The 18,418-nt window shown below is 40.2% G+C and overlaps 1 protein-coding gene across 3 annotated transcripts in view; it reads right to left on the bottom strand.

The window, feature by feature from the left end:
* The window catches only part of LOC145688328 (uncharacterized), a 164,428-nt gene that overhangs the window by 122,780 nt on the left and 23,230 nt on the right, over positions 1 to 18,418 (bottom strand). The window lies entirely within an intron of this gene.

The raw sequence follows: 18,418 nt of genomic DNA, 5'->3' as shown, positions 1-18,418 counted from the left end.
CTCCAAGTTCATTTTCTAATATGCATTTATCCAGAAATCAAAAGACATTACTTCGCTTATTCGCAATGTGTTGGTAGCCTACGGATCGCCAGGTTATGACCGTCGCTATGGTCACAATCGCACTTTTTGGGCAGTTGGGATTTTCTCAACTTTTAATCATCATGCAAAAGTATTATTTTATTCACGTAAAGGGAGAAGTTACTCTTGTTTCGTTCTGAACGCTTTCGAGCTGGTGAGAAACTCTGTTCTTTCATTGCTTGCAGATATTCCCCAGACTCACTGTAGCCGTCGATAACACAAAGAAATCTCTCTTTCTGAACTAAACGCTTATCTCATTAGTAGAGTGCTTCGAAGCAGCAAACTTTTTTGAGCGAAGTTACCAACTCATGATTTTCGCTACTGAGACTATTTTTTATATATATTCTTCATATCACTAATTATTAACGTTTGGAAATCTTTTTAGACACGAAATTGTTACATTGCAAGCAGGTGCGTGTCGACCTTTGCAGTCCCACGCACTGACGTTTTGTTATCTTAACTATCGTGGGAACACTGCTCACAGTCTGTATGAATTCCAGACAGAGTGGTTAATCTCCACAATTGTTAATGTGTATTCTTTTTTACCAAACTGTTTTGTATCGAACTATGAGGTGAAAAATCGATCAGTTATGGACTGAATTCTTAAAGTTGGTCTCCAACACTTATTTAATTGAAATCTCCAGTTTTTTGCTACCACGAAACTAAAACACGTGTTGGCAGAGCTATTTATTATTATTATTATTATTATTATTATTATTATTATTATTATTATTATTATTATTATTATTATTATTATTATTATTATTATTATTATTATGAACTATTCTGCCTTTTGGCAGGTCCTTGGACTAATGAGGATTTTTATTTTCAATTTTCGATTTTGGCCTGGAAATGTCTCTTCCACTTTTGTCGATCTTCAGCTTCCTCTTTTAACTCCCAATATTTTCTCCTATCTTTCAAATCATCGATCAGCTGTGTTCTCCTTCTTCCTGTTCCTCGCTTCCCTTCCATCTTTCCTTCTATGACGTGTGAAGATGACAATTTCTTCGCAAGATGTGTCCAATCCAATTGGCCTTTCTACGAAGGATGGTGGCTCAACTATATTTGTATTATGTATGGATATACAAACTTCTATATTTCTCTTATTAAATTTTAAAATACACTGCCAACCAGAGATATGACAACCGGGAGTTTCCCAGGTGTTGGCAGAAGCTGGGACTTGGCGCTTGGTATTGAGAGAAGGAGGAACGAAAAGTATACGGCAGACGAACTTACTTATGTGCTAGTATATAAATGGCTATGAAGAATTATTAAGTTCTTTGTGGAATCATAGTTACAGCACCAACTGGAAAAGTGGGCGAAGTATTGCTTACGTAACTACTTTATGAAGTACATCATCTTTGGAATCGCCGAGTCTCGTAGGAAGTTAGTGTTCCCTCTAATCCCCACACTAATTGCCCCTATTTCGCATTGAAAGCCCAACTTCAACGTGAATAGTGATTTAGTAAATTTGATAACAAAGATAACCAAAGGGCTATATTCTCAGTGTTTTCATCTACCATATATATATATGGTAGAATATATATGACATGAATCTCCTTGTTATTCCTCACATCTGTACATGCCTTTTTGCAGACACAAGTGAAAGAAGTCTTGGTAAAAATTGGCAAGAGATACCGCAAAGGGGAGATCTTTTTCGATTACTTTTTCAATATCTCGTACCGTTTGCTAAATTTGAGCCTAGCCTCCTTAAGGTTGCAGTTTTTAATTCATGTATGATCTGTGTTTTCTTTCCTCTTGCATGTAGTATGTAATAAGTAAATACATAAACTAAGTAACTATATGTCCTATGGAACCCGGAGGTTCAATGCCGAGTTCACAAATGCTCTCCACTGACTTCTATCCTTAGCCAATTGAATTCAGTTTCTACTTTGTATTTCTATTTCTGTGAAGTTTATCTTAATATTGTCCTCCCATCTGCACCTAGGTCTTCCTAATGATCGTTTTCCGGCTGGTCTTCCAGTTAAGATTTTGAAAGCATTCGTTCTTTCTTCCATCCTGGCTATATGACCTTCCCAGCTGAGCCTCCTAGATTTGATGAAATTAACAATGTTGGATAAACCGTATAAACTATGTAGTTCCTCGTTATGAAGATTCCGCCATTCCCTATTCTCGTTTCTCTTGGATCCGAATATTCGTCTCAATATCTTGTTCTCAAATACTTTCAATGTATGTTTTCGTTCCGAGTAAGAGACCATATTTCGCAACCATACAGAACAACAGGCATGATTATCGTTTTATACATTTTAAAATAAGCTAATACATTACACATACACTCAAATATAATGTCAGTGATATATATTTTGTTCATTGGGCAAGACACTCCAAACAATAAAAATTCAAGTTGGATGGAGAAATGGTTATCCTTTGTTTTTCATTATAATTTGGCCATGAAACAAACACCTGAGAGATATGCAGCCCCTATATACAATTATATGGTGTTGGAATGTATAATAGGTAGGATATGATGCTTTAGTTTTTTTTTTAATTTCAACACTTCCAGTGTACTCGTAAAAATGTAATAAATAAATAATGGCCATGTTTCTTTAATATTGAGTTAGAACTGGACAATCTACGCTAAATTTGCAATCGATCAGTGAAAACGTCATCTTTCTAGAGCCTGTAGTTCCCGAGATCTCACTGTCGAAGGGATTTGCCACAAACATATAAACGTCCACAAACGTATAGTTCGAACATACACATCAACACAGATCAAGGAGCCTAACCTCTCTTGTGTCAGTTAGTGTGCTAGCTAAGACGAAGTGTTGCAATACACATTTGTGAGCTAAAGCACACATACAACACTTAGAAGGTGGACGGAAGTTTTCACTTTCGAAGGGCAAACTTGCTTTTTGAAGCTCATCATCATCATCTTTTCATTCATTTTCATCTTCTTTTGGGCTTCGGCCCCAGGCTATTCCATAGTGATGGCGGACTCTGGCAATGTTAACGGACAATCGGTTCTCGGTCGACATACAGGATTACCAGTTTCTCTTTCGACAAATATAGGCACTTCGCGTGCCCAAGCTGCACCCACTGGTACTACTAGTCGCACTCGACATTTTTCATGGGGTAGTCAACCTGTAGCGAGTACGTCTAAAGAAAGACATCCATCTACTGACTCAACCCAATCTGCAAAGAGATTTCGCTTTGGATCTCAATCTTCTAACATCCAACCAATGGACATTGGATCGCTACCTTCAGAATTATCCTCTGTAATTCCACAACCTGTTTATAATTTTCTACTCACCGATTCTGACACGAAATACACCCATCCTAAGATGATCTTTCTCCAGATCATTAAATACGTTCCCCGCGCTAATGTTGAACAAATAGTCCAGTCTAGAAATGGATACATTATAAAATCAAAAGATCCTAATTTCGGAACCTATTTACGTAATAAAGCATCTTACGAAATCTTTGGGAAAAACGCAAAACTAACAAAAAAGTCAGATTCTAGGCCGAAACAACCACCACCTCCTAAGAAATCGCCAATGTTATATGTCGTTATTCGTGGTGTTCTCCCAGAATTCACGGACGACGAAGTTCGAGAAGAGCTTGTTCAAGAGGGCATCAACATTGACAAATGCATACGCATAAAAAATAATAACGGACCGACATATATGGGTCGTGTTTTATCGCAAAACCAACAGGCTATTGATTACCTTCTGGCGCATGGTGCCCCTATTTATAAGAAAATCCATAGAGTTGAGCCTTCTAAAACTCCTGGGCCAGTACCTCTTAGGTGCGAGAGATGTCAATCCTACAACTCTCATTTTACTAACAACTGTCCTAATCAACCGCGATGCGGAGATTGTGGGAACCAACATGAAACTAGGTTGTGTCAAAATCAACAACAACCTCCCAAGTGTTCCACTTGCGGAGAGGCGCACCCCACTTACAGCTACCGTTGCAAAGCTAAGCCCTCAGCAGAACCTACTCGCCCAGAGTTTACTGCACCTATTCGAAGTAGCGATAAAACAACACCTCCAGCCCAATCTATCCTACATCCGCTCAGTATCGAAGATTTTCTTCTCTATCTTACCATAGTGCTCCAGAACGTGATGCCATTTCAACGCGATCATATACTTTGCATCATTACTGCCACTGCAAAATCGTTCTTTAACATCAATATGCATGGTACATATTCAAGACAATATGCTCATTTTCAAATCGCGCCTCTTGAAACTATTGTTTAAATCTAGGTCGTTATTGCTTGTAGTCATGAATTTCTTATTTATACGATCTTTCCAGGAACACAAACTCCTCTTAGAGCATCTTTTACTCTAGGAACAAATTGATATTTTTGCTCTTAATGAAACTTCGCTCAAACCTGATATCACAGCACGCCTAACAGGTTATCTCCTTCACCGACATGACTATAGAGAACCTGCTGCCAGAGCTCAAGGTGGAGTTGCAATAGGTTTCTCACCAAAATTATCATTCAGACAATATCACTTACAGGCTTGTATCAATCATCCAGAACATCTTTTCTCCGTTCACTTTCCCTCCATCGTCATAAACGTTGCTACAATTTATATTCGGCCGAGACATCCAATCCCATTCGATTTTTTAAATTATATTGCCCAAAACTTTCGAAATGTCGTCATTATGGCTGATATCAATATCCATAGTCGAAGCGACCGGGAAAAACAACATTTTATGACCTACGTAACTCAACAGTTGCATTTGCATATCCATGGTTTACCTAGTCATACCCGGCCAAGTAGTCAAACAACACCTGATGTTGTAATTACATCACTTAATCTAGTCGGTGACTGTACAATACAGGTTCTTGACACAATCGGTAGTGATCACTGCCCAGTAAAACTAACACTCAACAAGAGGCATCTTTGTCACACTACTCCAGTGTTTCGGACTGTTAAACGTTATGATAAAGCTGATTGGAATACATATAGAACAACCATTGAAAAAGTCATCAGACCTCTCACAGCACCAACTACCGAACCTGAATTGTATCACACTATTTCACGGCTTACAGATACCTTAACTACAAATGCTCAAATATCCATTCCTGAGGACAAAATCTACCCACACAGACCAAAGTTACCGCCTCAATATCTGGCCATTGTAAACCGTGCAAGGTATCACATTCGAGAGTATCATCGTACTGGAAACGAGGTACATCTTCATTGTCACAGACAATGACAACGGGCAGTTTAAAATTATCTCATTGAATATAAGCGGAGGCACTGGATAAGTGCGTGCAATAAGCTGAGAGACGAGGCACATCCTACCCGTTACCGGAAGAAATTTCATCAATTAACGGGAAAAAATACTGTTACAACATATCCGCTCCATGTTAATAATATTCCGCTTCTTTCAGATGTAGATAAAGCGAATGCTTTTGCAGACCAACTGCAAACAGCTTTTACTCCAACCGAGTCTCCATGCCAGAGCGAACGCATTGATATTTCAAGAATTCATTCTTTACTACCTTCTACATCACATCAAACAGACATTAATTATCCTCTTACCAGACCAATCACTGCTCTCGAATTACATTTCGCTCTCCGACGGAAACGTAACACAGCACCAGGAATTGATAGTGTCTCGTATAGGATGCTGAAGTAATCTCCACCTCTATTTATTTCTTTGCTAGTATCTATTTATAATTTCAAGCTCAACACTGGTTATTATCCAGTACATTGGAAAGTCTAAAAGGTGTGCATGTTTCATAAACCAAACAAGCCTATTCATGATGTTTCTTCCTACAGGTTTATTCAGTTAACTTCTGTCTTCAGTAAATTATTTGAAAAGATTCTCGTCAACAGACTACATGTTTATCTTAAAGAACACGATCTGTTACAAATACATCAAGCAGGTTTCAGGCCTGCCTTTTCTATTAACGACCAATTGCTACGCCTAGCTACTGTCCTTACTAATCAGTACAATAAAGCTCTTGCATCATGTTTAGTCCTTATGGATTTAGAAAAAGCTTTTGATAAGGTATGGCATTATGGTTTGCTGCGCAAACTACAGTCACTCCAACTACCAACTTGTTACATCCGTCTCATTTACTCTTTTCTAAGTAATCGAATAGCGTATGTTTCAATAGGAAGTGCCCTCTCTAGACCTATTTTTCCTCATACAGACGTACCTCAGGGCTTCGCACTTAGTCCATTATTATATATCTTATATGCCTCAGATATGCCTAGACCACCGCCTAATGTCTATATTTTCCAATATGCTGACGACACAGCATTTTTATCACTTGGGAAAACTATGCTTCAGATCAGCAGAAGCCTACAATTGACACTCGACAATTTTCTTATCTGGTGCAGGAAGTGGAAATTAACTGTAAATTCGGAGAAAACACAAGCCCTTGTTTTCCTTGCACCTAAACGTAGAACTAAAGTACGCCGAAATCCTACTAATCTTTGTGTATCAGTTGACGGGCATTTTCTTCGACCAACCGCCTCTGCGACATATCTTGGTGTGGTATTCGATACCAAACTCACCTGGAAACCTCACTTTAAAAAACTGACGCAAAAAGCATCAACTCGATTAAATCTTCTACGCCGCCTTACGGGCACGACCTGGAGACTAAGTGCGGATGTCTTACTAAAGACATACAAAGTTTTTCTTCGACCTCTTCTCATATTGCCTGGTCTCTTTCTTTGGTCATATTGCCTGGTGTCATGCTTCACCTAAACTCTACGAGAAGTTAGCAATTGTGAACGCCATGTTATTCGCCTGGCATATCGGATTCGACTACCATATCCAAATTACATGACCTACGAACATATAGACTTTCCAACTATTTTCGAGCATCTTGCTACACTCCGGACATGATACATTCAATCCCGCGTTACAATTGCTCATCCGCTCTATCTTGATACGTTAAGAGTTGATGCCCGTACAGATGCTCCATCTCGATATCAGCACTCACCGCTCAACATCCTCACCACACTTTGTGGTAGAAGCTGGTACCACACGTTCTCGGCGTGGGATCTGGCAACACTTCTAGCCACGTGCGTTCTACTACCTATAAAGGGCAGTCCAAGCATGACTCGCCCTTCTACTTCTTCTTCGTCTTGGTTCGAGTCCGGAAGGCAGCAGCGGAGGAGGCGGCTCATAGAAGACCCTAGTTTGGAATGTGTTATTGCAAAGTGGCAGTGCTGAACTTGTGTGTGAAAATGTTACAACCAACAAAGTGAAAGTGGACTATTAACCCAGCAGTTTCCGAAACTTAAGTAGCTGGACAGTGCTGAACTTGTGCATGAATATGTTATAACCAACAAAGTGAAAGTGGACTATTAACCCAGCAGTTTCCGAAAGTTAAGTAGCTGACTATTATTTTTTTTTCCTTTTCAAAATATCATTCCTTAACTTTGTAAATATGTAATTCGCAAATATATTCTCGAAAGTCGAACGAGGTGTTTCGTTTCCAATTGCATCCCTAGATTTCCTCATCTACTTTCGTCAAAATAATTTAGCAGGTAAAAGACGCGGGTACTCCTCTCGTTACCGGGCAATGTGCTCGTTGAACGGCCTTGTAGTTGAACGACCACATGTTAAGATTATGAGACTCAGTGTTCGTGTTCTTTTCTTGCTTAGTGATGCAAGTGGTTGATGGAATCTCGTGGGCGACGAATGAATTGGGATGCCCGGCTTTGTTTGTGTACGCGTGATTCTTTGTTCTAGTATAACGGTGCGTCGCATGGTATAGTTGGCGCCTTGCACTTAAAAGTTTAGTGAGAAAACGGTGTGGCCCCTTGCATGGATCGTCAAGCTTGTATCTTCATATCATTTTCTTTGAACGCGGAAATATTAATATGTACGCGGCAATGGAGTTTTCTTTTGGATTCAGTACCGATCACTAGAGGTTTACTATGAGAATTACTCTATTATTCGCGGTAAAATTAAATCAAGTCATCTGAGCTCGCGATTACCTATTCTGTGGTTTGCAGGCATGTAATTTTACAGGTGCTGTAGATATTTTTGCTTCATTTTATTTGTGTGTAGGTATTCCATAGTAAAGTATTATCCATAAACTCGTGTAATTATTAAATTGTTTTCTCTGTTCTTTATATGAATCGTAATTCATTTGTTTATTTTTTTTGTACAAGGCAGGATTTGCTACAGTATATACGAGTTTTCGGATAACTACATTACTACTTGTGTATTTTGAATACTCTTTAGTTAACCTGTGCCCATTTATGTTAGATATATTTGGTTATGTTTGTTTACATGGTTATTGTAATTTATGTGCGTTTTGGTTAGTTTTTTTTAATAGTGCCTATGTGTCGTTTAGAGACTATGCATATTCATTATTTGTTGTTTATAGAAACTAGATTTGCTATCATCTAACCGCGTAAGTTTTTTTTATGTGAGTCCTGCGTGCCATTGTATATACATCGTCCCCTTTCTATACGTACTAGTTTATGCGTTTACGTAGCGGTAGAGATACAAGCAACATGGATTCTGCTGCTCTAACCAGTATCTTAGACGCTTTCAAAGAAGAAATTCTAGCTGCTCAGCGTGCAGAGCAAGAAAAATTGTCACAGAAGTTTGAAGCACAATTCACGGGTGTTTCCGAGCAAATATCATCACTTCGAGAAACGCTAGATCAGCGCTGTCCAACGTTTTCACCTTATCGGGCGCAACTGGCTCCTGTTTACCGACGTGCGGGCGCCTTTTGAAAAAATACAAAACTACTATAGAAATAAGCCTACTGCTACTAGTACAACAACTACTACTTATTATTTATTTGTTATTAATATTATCATCATCACTATTATTATTATTATTATTTTGAAAATTGATACATACCTAGTGAGAAGACTGACACTGCACGTTTGCTGCCAGTTGAAGGAAATCTGGTGTGTAGCTGGAACAGGCTGCTCTTATTGCGTCATCCAGGTGAGAGGGTGTCAGGGAGGTTTGGTACCTATTTTTGATCATGTTGATGGCAGAAAATGCGACTTCGCAAAGATAAGTTGAGCCAAAGCATGAATAAATTTTTTTAGCAACACTGCTCAGAAGGGGGTATTATACTCTGTCCGTTAGAATCCATATATTAGTACAAGTTGCATAGGAAGATTTCAAAACTATATCTTCTTGAATAGTTGGGATTTCAAGTTCTAAATCTTCAAGATTATAATTTCCAAACTCTTCTCATATCCTACTACCAAGATCAATAACATCAACAGAGACAAATGGATTATTGATGAACAGAACCACTGGTTCAAGTGCTACAAACTGGGCAAATCTGTTCCGAAACTCAAGAATAAGAATTTCCAAATGCTTTGAAAATTTTGAAAGATCTCAACCAACACAATTTACCTTTTCCACCATAGATTTTAAGTTTGGAAAGTGAGAAAGGGAATTCCTGTTTAAGTGAGCAATCCACAAGACAAGAAATTTTGCGTATTTTGAGTTCGATTTCAGAGGGCGCCAGGAAAATGCTTGGCGGGCGCCATGGCGCCCGCGGGCACCGCGTTGGACAGGGCTGCGCTAGATAGTAATGCTCAGGCCTTAAGTAGTGCACAAGAAACAATTAAGAAAGAGATTAGCGTCATTCGTGGAATTGTGCAAGAGCAGGTTGCTGCCCACGATAGTTTAGAGTCAAGTGCAGGAATTAAACAGTAGGGTAAAGCGTGAGAGCGAAGCACAAAAAAATGAGGCACAGAAATTCCGAGAATCTTTGTGCGAAACTCGAGATTGTGCGAAGCAATTTTCAATGAAAGCCATGCACTATTCAAGAACAACGGCGAATGAGGCTGGGCAGTACGTAGATGCGGCTTTGTGTGATGTAAGGACCCAGGTTGAGAGTATTCAACTGAGTCACGAGGATTTGCAGTCTAACCTGGTCGAGACAAACCGTCGGATGCGTGCTTTGCAAGAAATTGTCTCCCAGGTTGTGCCTAACCCCATTAATCCTAATGGAGGGAATCGACCGTCAGAACAGTCGGGACTATTACACTCACACTCTACCGCTAGCATTTCCGGAAGTACTGCCCTGCAAACGTCTGAACAAGCACAACCCGATTTCCGGCCCAGCCGTTCGTATTCACCTCCGCAGCTGATAAAGGCCCAGCATTCTGTGAAAGACGAGGTACATAATAGCGTGACTTCAGAACATGACAATGAGGAGAGCGTTCGTTCTCAGCGTCCCCCTCGCCTGAGTTTGTCAGATTTAAAATCTCTCTCAAAATTTTCAGGCTCCCCCACGGACGTTTTGCCGTCTATATTTTTGCAGAAATTTGAGCGGGAAATGCAGTTTTTAAGCATCCATTCGTCTCAATACTTAGAAATGGTCAAATTTGTGTTAGAATCGGATGCGCTGAGATGGTTTATGCTGAACAAAGAGAAATTTGTGACATTTGCACAATTTCGTACGAAATTTGTGAGTCATTATCAGAATACATTTGTTGTCGCGAATAAGTTAACCAACCTGCGAACTGAGAAATTTTCTTCTGGAAAACATCAATCCGTCGAATCATTCATTATGAGTAGGTTTCAAGAAATGAAAGCCTTATCCCCATCCATCTCTGAGGTAGAAATCATTTCATCGTTGATTCCACTTTTGCCAGTGAGATTTCAAAATTACTTAGTTGCGTCTCATCACGAAAAATTCTCGGACTTTGCAGCATGCATTCAGCGACTAGAGTCATTGTCTGTGCATTCTACGGATAACCGACAGTCACAGGTCCAAAATCAGACTTACAGGTCGCGTTGGCAAGGTGAACGTCAGGTGGAACGGCGTACCGCCAATATTCGTACAGATAATTCCCAAACAGAATCGCGCAATCGAACTCGTCGGAGGAACCGGAACCGGAATCGCAACCAGTCACGACGAAATTTCGATTCTTTGGGGTCTGATCGTTCCAACTCACCTGATCCTGACACGCAACACTCGTACGAACGAAACATCCACTAACACAAATCAACGAACTCAAAATTCTTCACGCAATGATAATTTAAACTAGTAAATGGCTCGGGTAAGAGGGTTACCGCGGGTCCAGCATTTTCAAGTCAGAACAATCCCTCATCTTCAGAAATACAAGAAAGTGTGAATTCAGTTACTTGTGAGGTAAGGGCTGCGATATTGTGTCAGCGTGCAGATCTCTCTTACGATTAAGATGACGTGAGTGATGAGCAGCAGAGTAGAAATGGTGAACAGACTTTGGAGTTTTTACGGCGTGACGCTTCAGCTCGTATTAAAATGCGTGTTTTGCAGAAAGAGTATATTGCATTATTAGACACGGGGTCCGATGCGTCACTGATAAAGGAAAGGGTTTGGAAAAGTGTTAGTTCATTTGTTTCCTCGCCACGGCTCACACCAGCACCTAACGTCACTCTTGTCGATTTTTCAGGCCGAAAGAAAAGTATAGTCAAGGGACGAGTTCTTTTACCTATTCATTTGGGTGAGATTGAGCTATTCGCACACTTTCTTGTAGTGACGGACTTGTCAGAAGATATTATTCTGGGGTTAGACATAATGTCTCAGTTACACTCAATACTTAATTTTCGTGATCAGACTGTACAATTTTCCACTGCTGAATTTGAAGATATTTGTAGGCTTCTACCTGTGGCTGACCCTCAGAAACCAGTGAATAAGATAGGCATACAAAGCGTTGAAACATCTCCTCCTGTGGAAATCGTCAATGACAATATGGATTCTTTAAACAAGGAACCATTAAGCGACGAAGGTGATCCTTCCTACTATGAAGAAGTTTTGAGTGTAGATCGCGAAACTATTTGCAATATTTCTGTGTCGCGTTTTGTTAATGAAAATAGTGCGAAAGAAAATCAGGGTGGAAGCATTTTCAATGGTAGAGGCGTGGATTTTCATGCGTGCCCTGAATTATTTGCATCTGATGAGGAGATTTTTGAAACGGTAGACCGGTCTCAACTTGCTACCGGAAGTTACAAGAAGCGTCTTTTAGATATTTTGATGACGCACAGGGAAGTGTTTGCTAAATTCCCAGGACAGTGTGTTAATTTCGAGTATGATCTTGGTATTCAAGCCACAGGGCCTATCGTTCGACGCCCATACCCCATACCTCATAAATATAGAGATGCGGTAAGAGAGGAAATATCCAGATTAAAATCATTGGGTATTTTGGAACCTAGTAAGTCTTGTCATTTGAATCCTTTACATGTTGTTCCAAAAAGCCTCCCCCTGGCTCCGATAGTATATCTTGTAGGCTTGTAGTGGATCTAAGGGCACCAAATGAAGTAACACCGTTACAGCATGTTAGGTCAGAGCGTATGGAAGATCTATTAGCTCGTTTCCATGGTAACGTAGTCTTTTCTTCGTTTGATTTTTGCAATTCCTATTTACAACTACGTCTTACTGAAAACTCCCGCCCTTTCACCGCGTTTTTATTTGAGGGAGAATTGCTACAATTCACTTCATTGCCTTTTGGTCAGAAAAATGGTTCTAGCGCCTTAAAGATGTGTTTGCAGCAGGTTCTAGGAGAAAGTTTAATGTGTAGTATAATTCGTTATATTGATGATGTCTGTTGGGTGAGTCAGTCGACAGACGATCACTTGAGTGCATTGGACACTCTCCTTGAAAAGATAAAAGTAGCTGGCATGACTTTCAACATTGCAAAATGTTCATTTTTTGTGTCTGAACTTAAATTCCTTAGTTTTATTGTTTCCCCTAGTGGATACAGGAAAGACCCAGATGCAGTGCAATCTATCAACGCTCTTCCCAAACCCACTAATCTTAACGAGCTTAGGCACGTATTAGGCATATTCTCGTGGCATTCTCGCTTTATAGAAGGATTCGCAATCATTGCTTCTCCTTTGTATGATCTCCTCAAAGCAAAGAAGAAATGGCAGTGGATTAGTGCTCACGATGAATCTTTTGCACAGCTTAAAGACGCCGTCATCAAAGATGTAATGTTATCATATCCGGATTTCAAGAAACGCTTCTACTTGCAAAGTGATGCAAATTTACGGGCGATTGCTGCAGTGCTCTATCAGTATGAAGGAGAAGACAAACGAGTGATTGCTTACGTCAGTAGGCTATTAACTGACTGTGAATCTCATTATTCGATCTCTTAACTCGAATGCCTTAGTATCATATACGCAGTAAAAAAGTGGGAATCGTATTTGGACGGACACCCGTTTACAATCCGCTGTGATCACAAAAGCTTACTGTATCTGCAGAAAATAAAAACATGGAATAATCGTTTGTTGCGTTGGTCTCTGCAGTTACAGAAATTCCATTTCGACGTCGAATTCATCCCAGGTAGGCTGAATGATAACCCAGACGCTCTTACGCGCGTGTTGCCAACCCCCGAACAGAAAATAGTTCGCGCACACGCCCTTCAAGTTTTAAGAGAGGACGTCCTCAACGTATCTACGCAACAATTAATTGAAATGCAGCGCGAATACCCAGCGTACGCGGATAAAATTTCTTTCCTTACGCCGAGTCAGAAGAGTGAAGAAAGTTGTGTCCCCACTGCTGCTAGCAGGCGAAAATGGAAAGACCAATATAAGTTGGAACGTGTTGTATTACTCATAAGAGATTTCCATTTCCCGGAACGCTGGAGAATTTGTTTTCCTCGTGCTCTTGTCAGCAAAGTAATCGAATGTTACCATAACAATGGCCATTTTGGTCGAGATAGATAATTCAGCCTGATTTCAAAAGCGTTTCACTGGCCCTTCATTAGTCGAGATATTCGTAATCATGTGAGGGACTGTGTGATCTGCATGCGGACCAAATCTCATAAAATTCCAGTTGCTGCCTATGCAATCCATTACACCTTCTCGCAAAGGTGAATTCGTCTCGTGTGATTTGTATGGCCCTCTCCCTCGTGGACCCAGAGGCGAAAAATATCTGTTGACTGTGTTAGATGTTTATACAAGATATTTGCAAGCATACTGTCTCAAGTCTGCCACTAGTGTTTCAATTGCCAGTCATTTGGAGTCGTTTTATTTCACTCATCTCGGAACCCCTGAAATTATTTTGACCGATAATGGAGCACAGTTTACATCCAAACGTTTTCTTGAGGTCATGCAGAAACATGGAGTCAAAATAAAACACTGTTCCCCCTATCATCCTCAAAGTAGTCCGGTAGAGAGGGAACACTCGAACATTTCCCGTTTATTCCGTTTGTTTTGCTCAGACAGACATGAAAAATGGCCAGATTATGTTGCACAAATCGTAATGCTGCTTAACAATTCAGTATCAGCATCCTTGGGAATTTCCCCCGCCGAACTGCACCTTAATCAGGATCATGTGCGGGATGTTGAGAAATATTTTAAAGTCCCACTGAATAACCACAGTCCAAAGGATGAAACAGAAACATGGGATCGCAAGCTACTTCTTGCAGACTTTAGAAGAAGAGATCGCAAGCGCAGGCGAAATGAACGGATCAATGCCGCAGAAGACATTAAAAGGAAAGTTGAAATATTCGATCTAGTCTTCCTCCGTCAACATCCGACGAGTAGTTTTCTTGACCGAAAAATTTCGAAGTTTTTCGATCTGTTTCGGGGACCGTATCTTTGTTTCAGAGAAGTAGGCACCAAAGTATTCGAGCTCTGCGACGCGCTTACAGGGAAATCAATAGTAACTCATAGCGTGCACAATATGAAGTTGTGGCTCCCATCACCTTCAACCAAGTTGGCTTGGTTGAAACTCGCTGCAAAATGCGTGAAAGTGGACACACTTCGACAACTTGAGAAGAAGATTGCGAATATACAAAACGTACATTGAAACTTCCTCTACTTCTCTCTCCGTGCACCATTTCCCGCCGTCTTTCCACTCCCCAAAAGTTATTGTCAGCTACCATAAGGACGTTTTGTTAATGCAACATAAAGTATTTGAAAATTGAATGGAATTCCTAACAGCATGAAGTGCCTAGACGTGAATTGGACACCCCCCCCCCCAAAGTGTCAAGTTTTCTGTGAACTTGTTATCGACAAAAAAAAATTTATGGGTTACATACGCTTCCTAACTTTCAGGAGAATTTGTGTCAGTGACAGTAAAAAAAAACAGCGTTAGATAGTTTAAACGGAATTCGTGAGTTTCAGTGTGAAAAGAAAAACTGGAGACCTTACCTGTAAATATATATGATACGACGGACAAAATAGTATGAACTATGGTACTATTACTAGTGTGTGTGTGTTCAGTTTTACTATTATAATCCTTTGTTATATAAAAATATTACAGTCGATTGTGTATATAAAGTGTGGGTATCAAAGTTGTTAAATGTTGTGTTTTAAACAAATTTTTCACAGAGCTTAACCGTGAGTTCTCGCCATGTCCAGTGGATGGCGTCCTCTGGGAGCACCATCGTGTGGTAGAAGCTGGTACCACACGTTCTGGGCGTGGGATCTGGCAACACTCCTAGCCACGTGCTGTCTACTACCTATAAAGGGCAGTCCAAGCATGACTCACCCTTCTACTTCTTCTTCGTCTTGGTTCGAGTCCGGCAGGCAGCAGCGGAGGAGGCGGCTCATAGAAGACCCTAGTTTGGAATGTGTTATTGCAAAGTGGCAGTGCTGAACTTGTGTGTGAAAATGTTACAACCAACAAAGTGAAAGTGGACTATTAACCCAGCAGTTTCCGAAACTTAAGTAGCTGGACAGTGCTGAACTTGTGCATGAAAATGTTATAACCAACAAAGTGAAAGTGGACTATTAACCCAGCAGTTTCCGAAAGTTAAGTAGCTGACTATTATTTTTTTTTCCTTTTCAAAATATCATTCCTTAACTTTGTAAATATGTAATTCGCAAATATATTCTCGAAAGTCAAACGAGGTGTTTCGTTTCCAATTGCATCCCTAGATTTCCTCATCTACTTTCGTCAAAATAATTTAGCAGGTAAAAGACGCGGGTACTCCTCTCGTTACCGGGCAATGTGCTCGTTGAACGGCCTTGTACGTTGAACGACCACAACTTTATGTTCAGACAACAAATTTGGACGCCGCAGAGAGAGCAATATTTGGCATTTACATCGTCAGAGATCATCTACCTCATATTTTTTCATTTTAGAACATGTTCTTCACTCATCACTAACATCGGGCTATCATTACGTCTTACATCAGTCTGGAGTCGCCCCAAGACAGAAGATCTAACCTTCATGTGTCTCAACTAATGTTCCCAATGTGATTGTGACGTCAATGCACTTCATATCATTATCATACCTGTTTAAATATGATATATCCAATTACGTTTATTCTTTAATTATATATATATTTGTATATTTGCACCATTAATATGATACCTTGCACTGTATTTTATGTTGTTCTTTTCTCCAGACTAATTTTACGTGCTTTTTAAATTTCTTGTTCTTTTTGCACTGCACTTAGACCACCTATTGTATATGTATTAGCACCACCAACATGTTTTGAAAACCTTTGCCAACGAGAGGGCCTAACCCTCTAATGGCAGGGGTTAGTTTGTTTTAATATGAAACCAAATATGATGGAATAAACAGAATAGATGATTAAAGAAATTTCACAAACCTTATCCCTTACCTTAAAAAAAGTAGTTCGAAAAACTCCAGAGATTGCAGTACAATTCATTTGTATTTATTTTGAAGAAGGCTTATTAAAATGCAGAGGCCTTGAACAATAATTTAAAAGGATAAGCTTTGTATAAAATGATCTCTTTAAGTAATTTATTTAAAGTGCACCATTTTAAAAATATTTGTCTTTGTTATATACGTGAAATCACAAATAACCGTAAATCAAAGGTTTGAAATCAAATTTTATAGGCTGGTGCTCAGGCGCTTTTGGTCGATACTTCGCTGGTTTCCAGCTTTCCCATTGGAGGCATTGTTCTCAGTGTCAATTCCAGGCTGTGATTATTACGTATTTGTGGACGCAAGTACGGCAAGTCTCAGCCACGGGCGAGAGATTGGGGGAGATTCAGGGAGTGGAGACTGAGTTACCGTACACATTAGTGTACATATTTTTGGAAGCTTAGCTTCATCATTCATTCATTTCATCTTTTCATTTCGTCACACTGTTTCACTCATTACCTTCAACGTGACTTATGGGGTCCCAACCTGTCATTGGGCAACATTCTGAATTACCGCCTATTGCACCGGAACCTTCTTGCTCCTCCGGAATACCGCTTAGACGTAGATGCCATTCTCTGGAACGAATTTCTACCAGCCAGGGCTCTTCAGTTCGTCAACGTTCTCCTGTCACATCCACAAATCTGCCGCCCGCTAAACGCCAGCATAAGTTAAACAATGCAAGCTCTGAAGTACCAAAGATCATTGACATACAGGATGATCGCCAGTTTCCCAACCTGCCTCCTCCGAATTGACCACCAATTTATTCTTTCTTACTCCAGAATTTTGATCCTAAATTTTCGAATCCAAAGCTTCTTTTGGTGCAGATTACAAAGTATATGCCTCGGGCTGATATCACTCAGATTGTCAGAACGCGGAACGGTATGATTATTAAGACGCTGGATCCGGAATTTCTCCGTACGACCAAGAACAAATTCAGTTTTGAGATCTTTGGATATAAATCAACTATGACTAAACTCAGTGATCAACGCACGAAACAGCCGCCGCCACCGAGAAAATCACCCACATTGTCTGTTGTGATACGAGGGGTAGATCCGAGTTACACTGACAAGGAAGTTTTTGAAGAACTAAAACTAGAAGGTCATAATGTCGTTAAATGTCTCAGGATCAAAAACTACCATGGTTTGACCGACATTGTGCGGGTACTGACCAACTCTCAACAGACTATCGGTGAGTTACTAACTCGTGGCGCATACATATACAAACAAAGTCATCACGTTGAATCATCACACACCTCTGCTCCTTTACCTCTTCGCTGCGAGCGGTGTCAGGTTTATGGCCAGCACTCTACTTCACAGTGCAAAACCCCGTTTAAATGTGGTTACTGCTCTGGACCACATCCTACACGCAGCTGTACAAATCTCAAACTACCCCCGACCTGCTCCACATGTCAAGATCACTCTCACCCGACATACAGTTACAAATGTCGTTGCAAGCCAGCTCCAGAGCCATCGAAACCGGAGACTGTTGCACCATTACGCATACCAGAACAAATCCAACCCCCGACCAATCCTGCTTTACAACAACCAGTCACTGTTCATCAGCTACTGACGTTTCTAACACTCTCGCTACAAAACATCCACCCATTTCTGCGAGATCACATCGCTCAAAAAATTCAACCCGCGGCCAAGGCAATTTTCCATGCCAACATCTATCCAACATATTCAGGCAATAATGTATATTATCACTCAAATGTCCTTGAAACCGAAGTCTAAACGCTATCCAGTCACAATCCATATTATTCTTTATTGCACTATGACGCTCTCTTTCTTATTTCTAAACATCCGC

This window comes from Thermobia domestica, chromosome 6 (assembly GCF_964235325.1).
Source record: "Thermobia domestica chromosome 6, izTheDome1.hap1.1, whole genome shotgun sequence".
In the NCBI taxonomy this organism is placed as follows: domain Eukaryota; kingdom Metazoa; phylum Arthropoda; class Insecta; order Zygentoma; family Lepismatidae; genus Thermobia; species Thermobia domestica.
The sequence above is the reverse complement of the archived record's forward strand: the minus strand, read 5'-3'. Positions and strand labels throughout refer to the sequence as shown.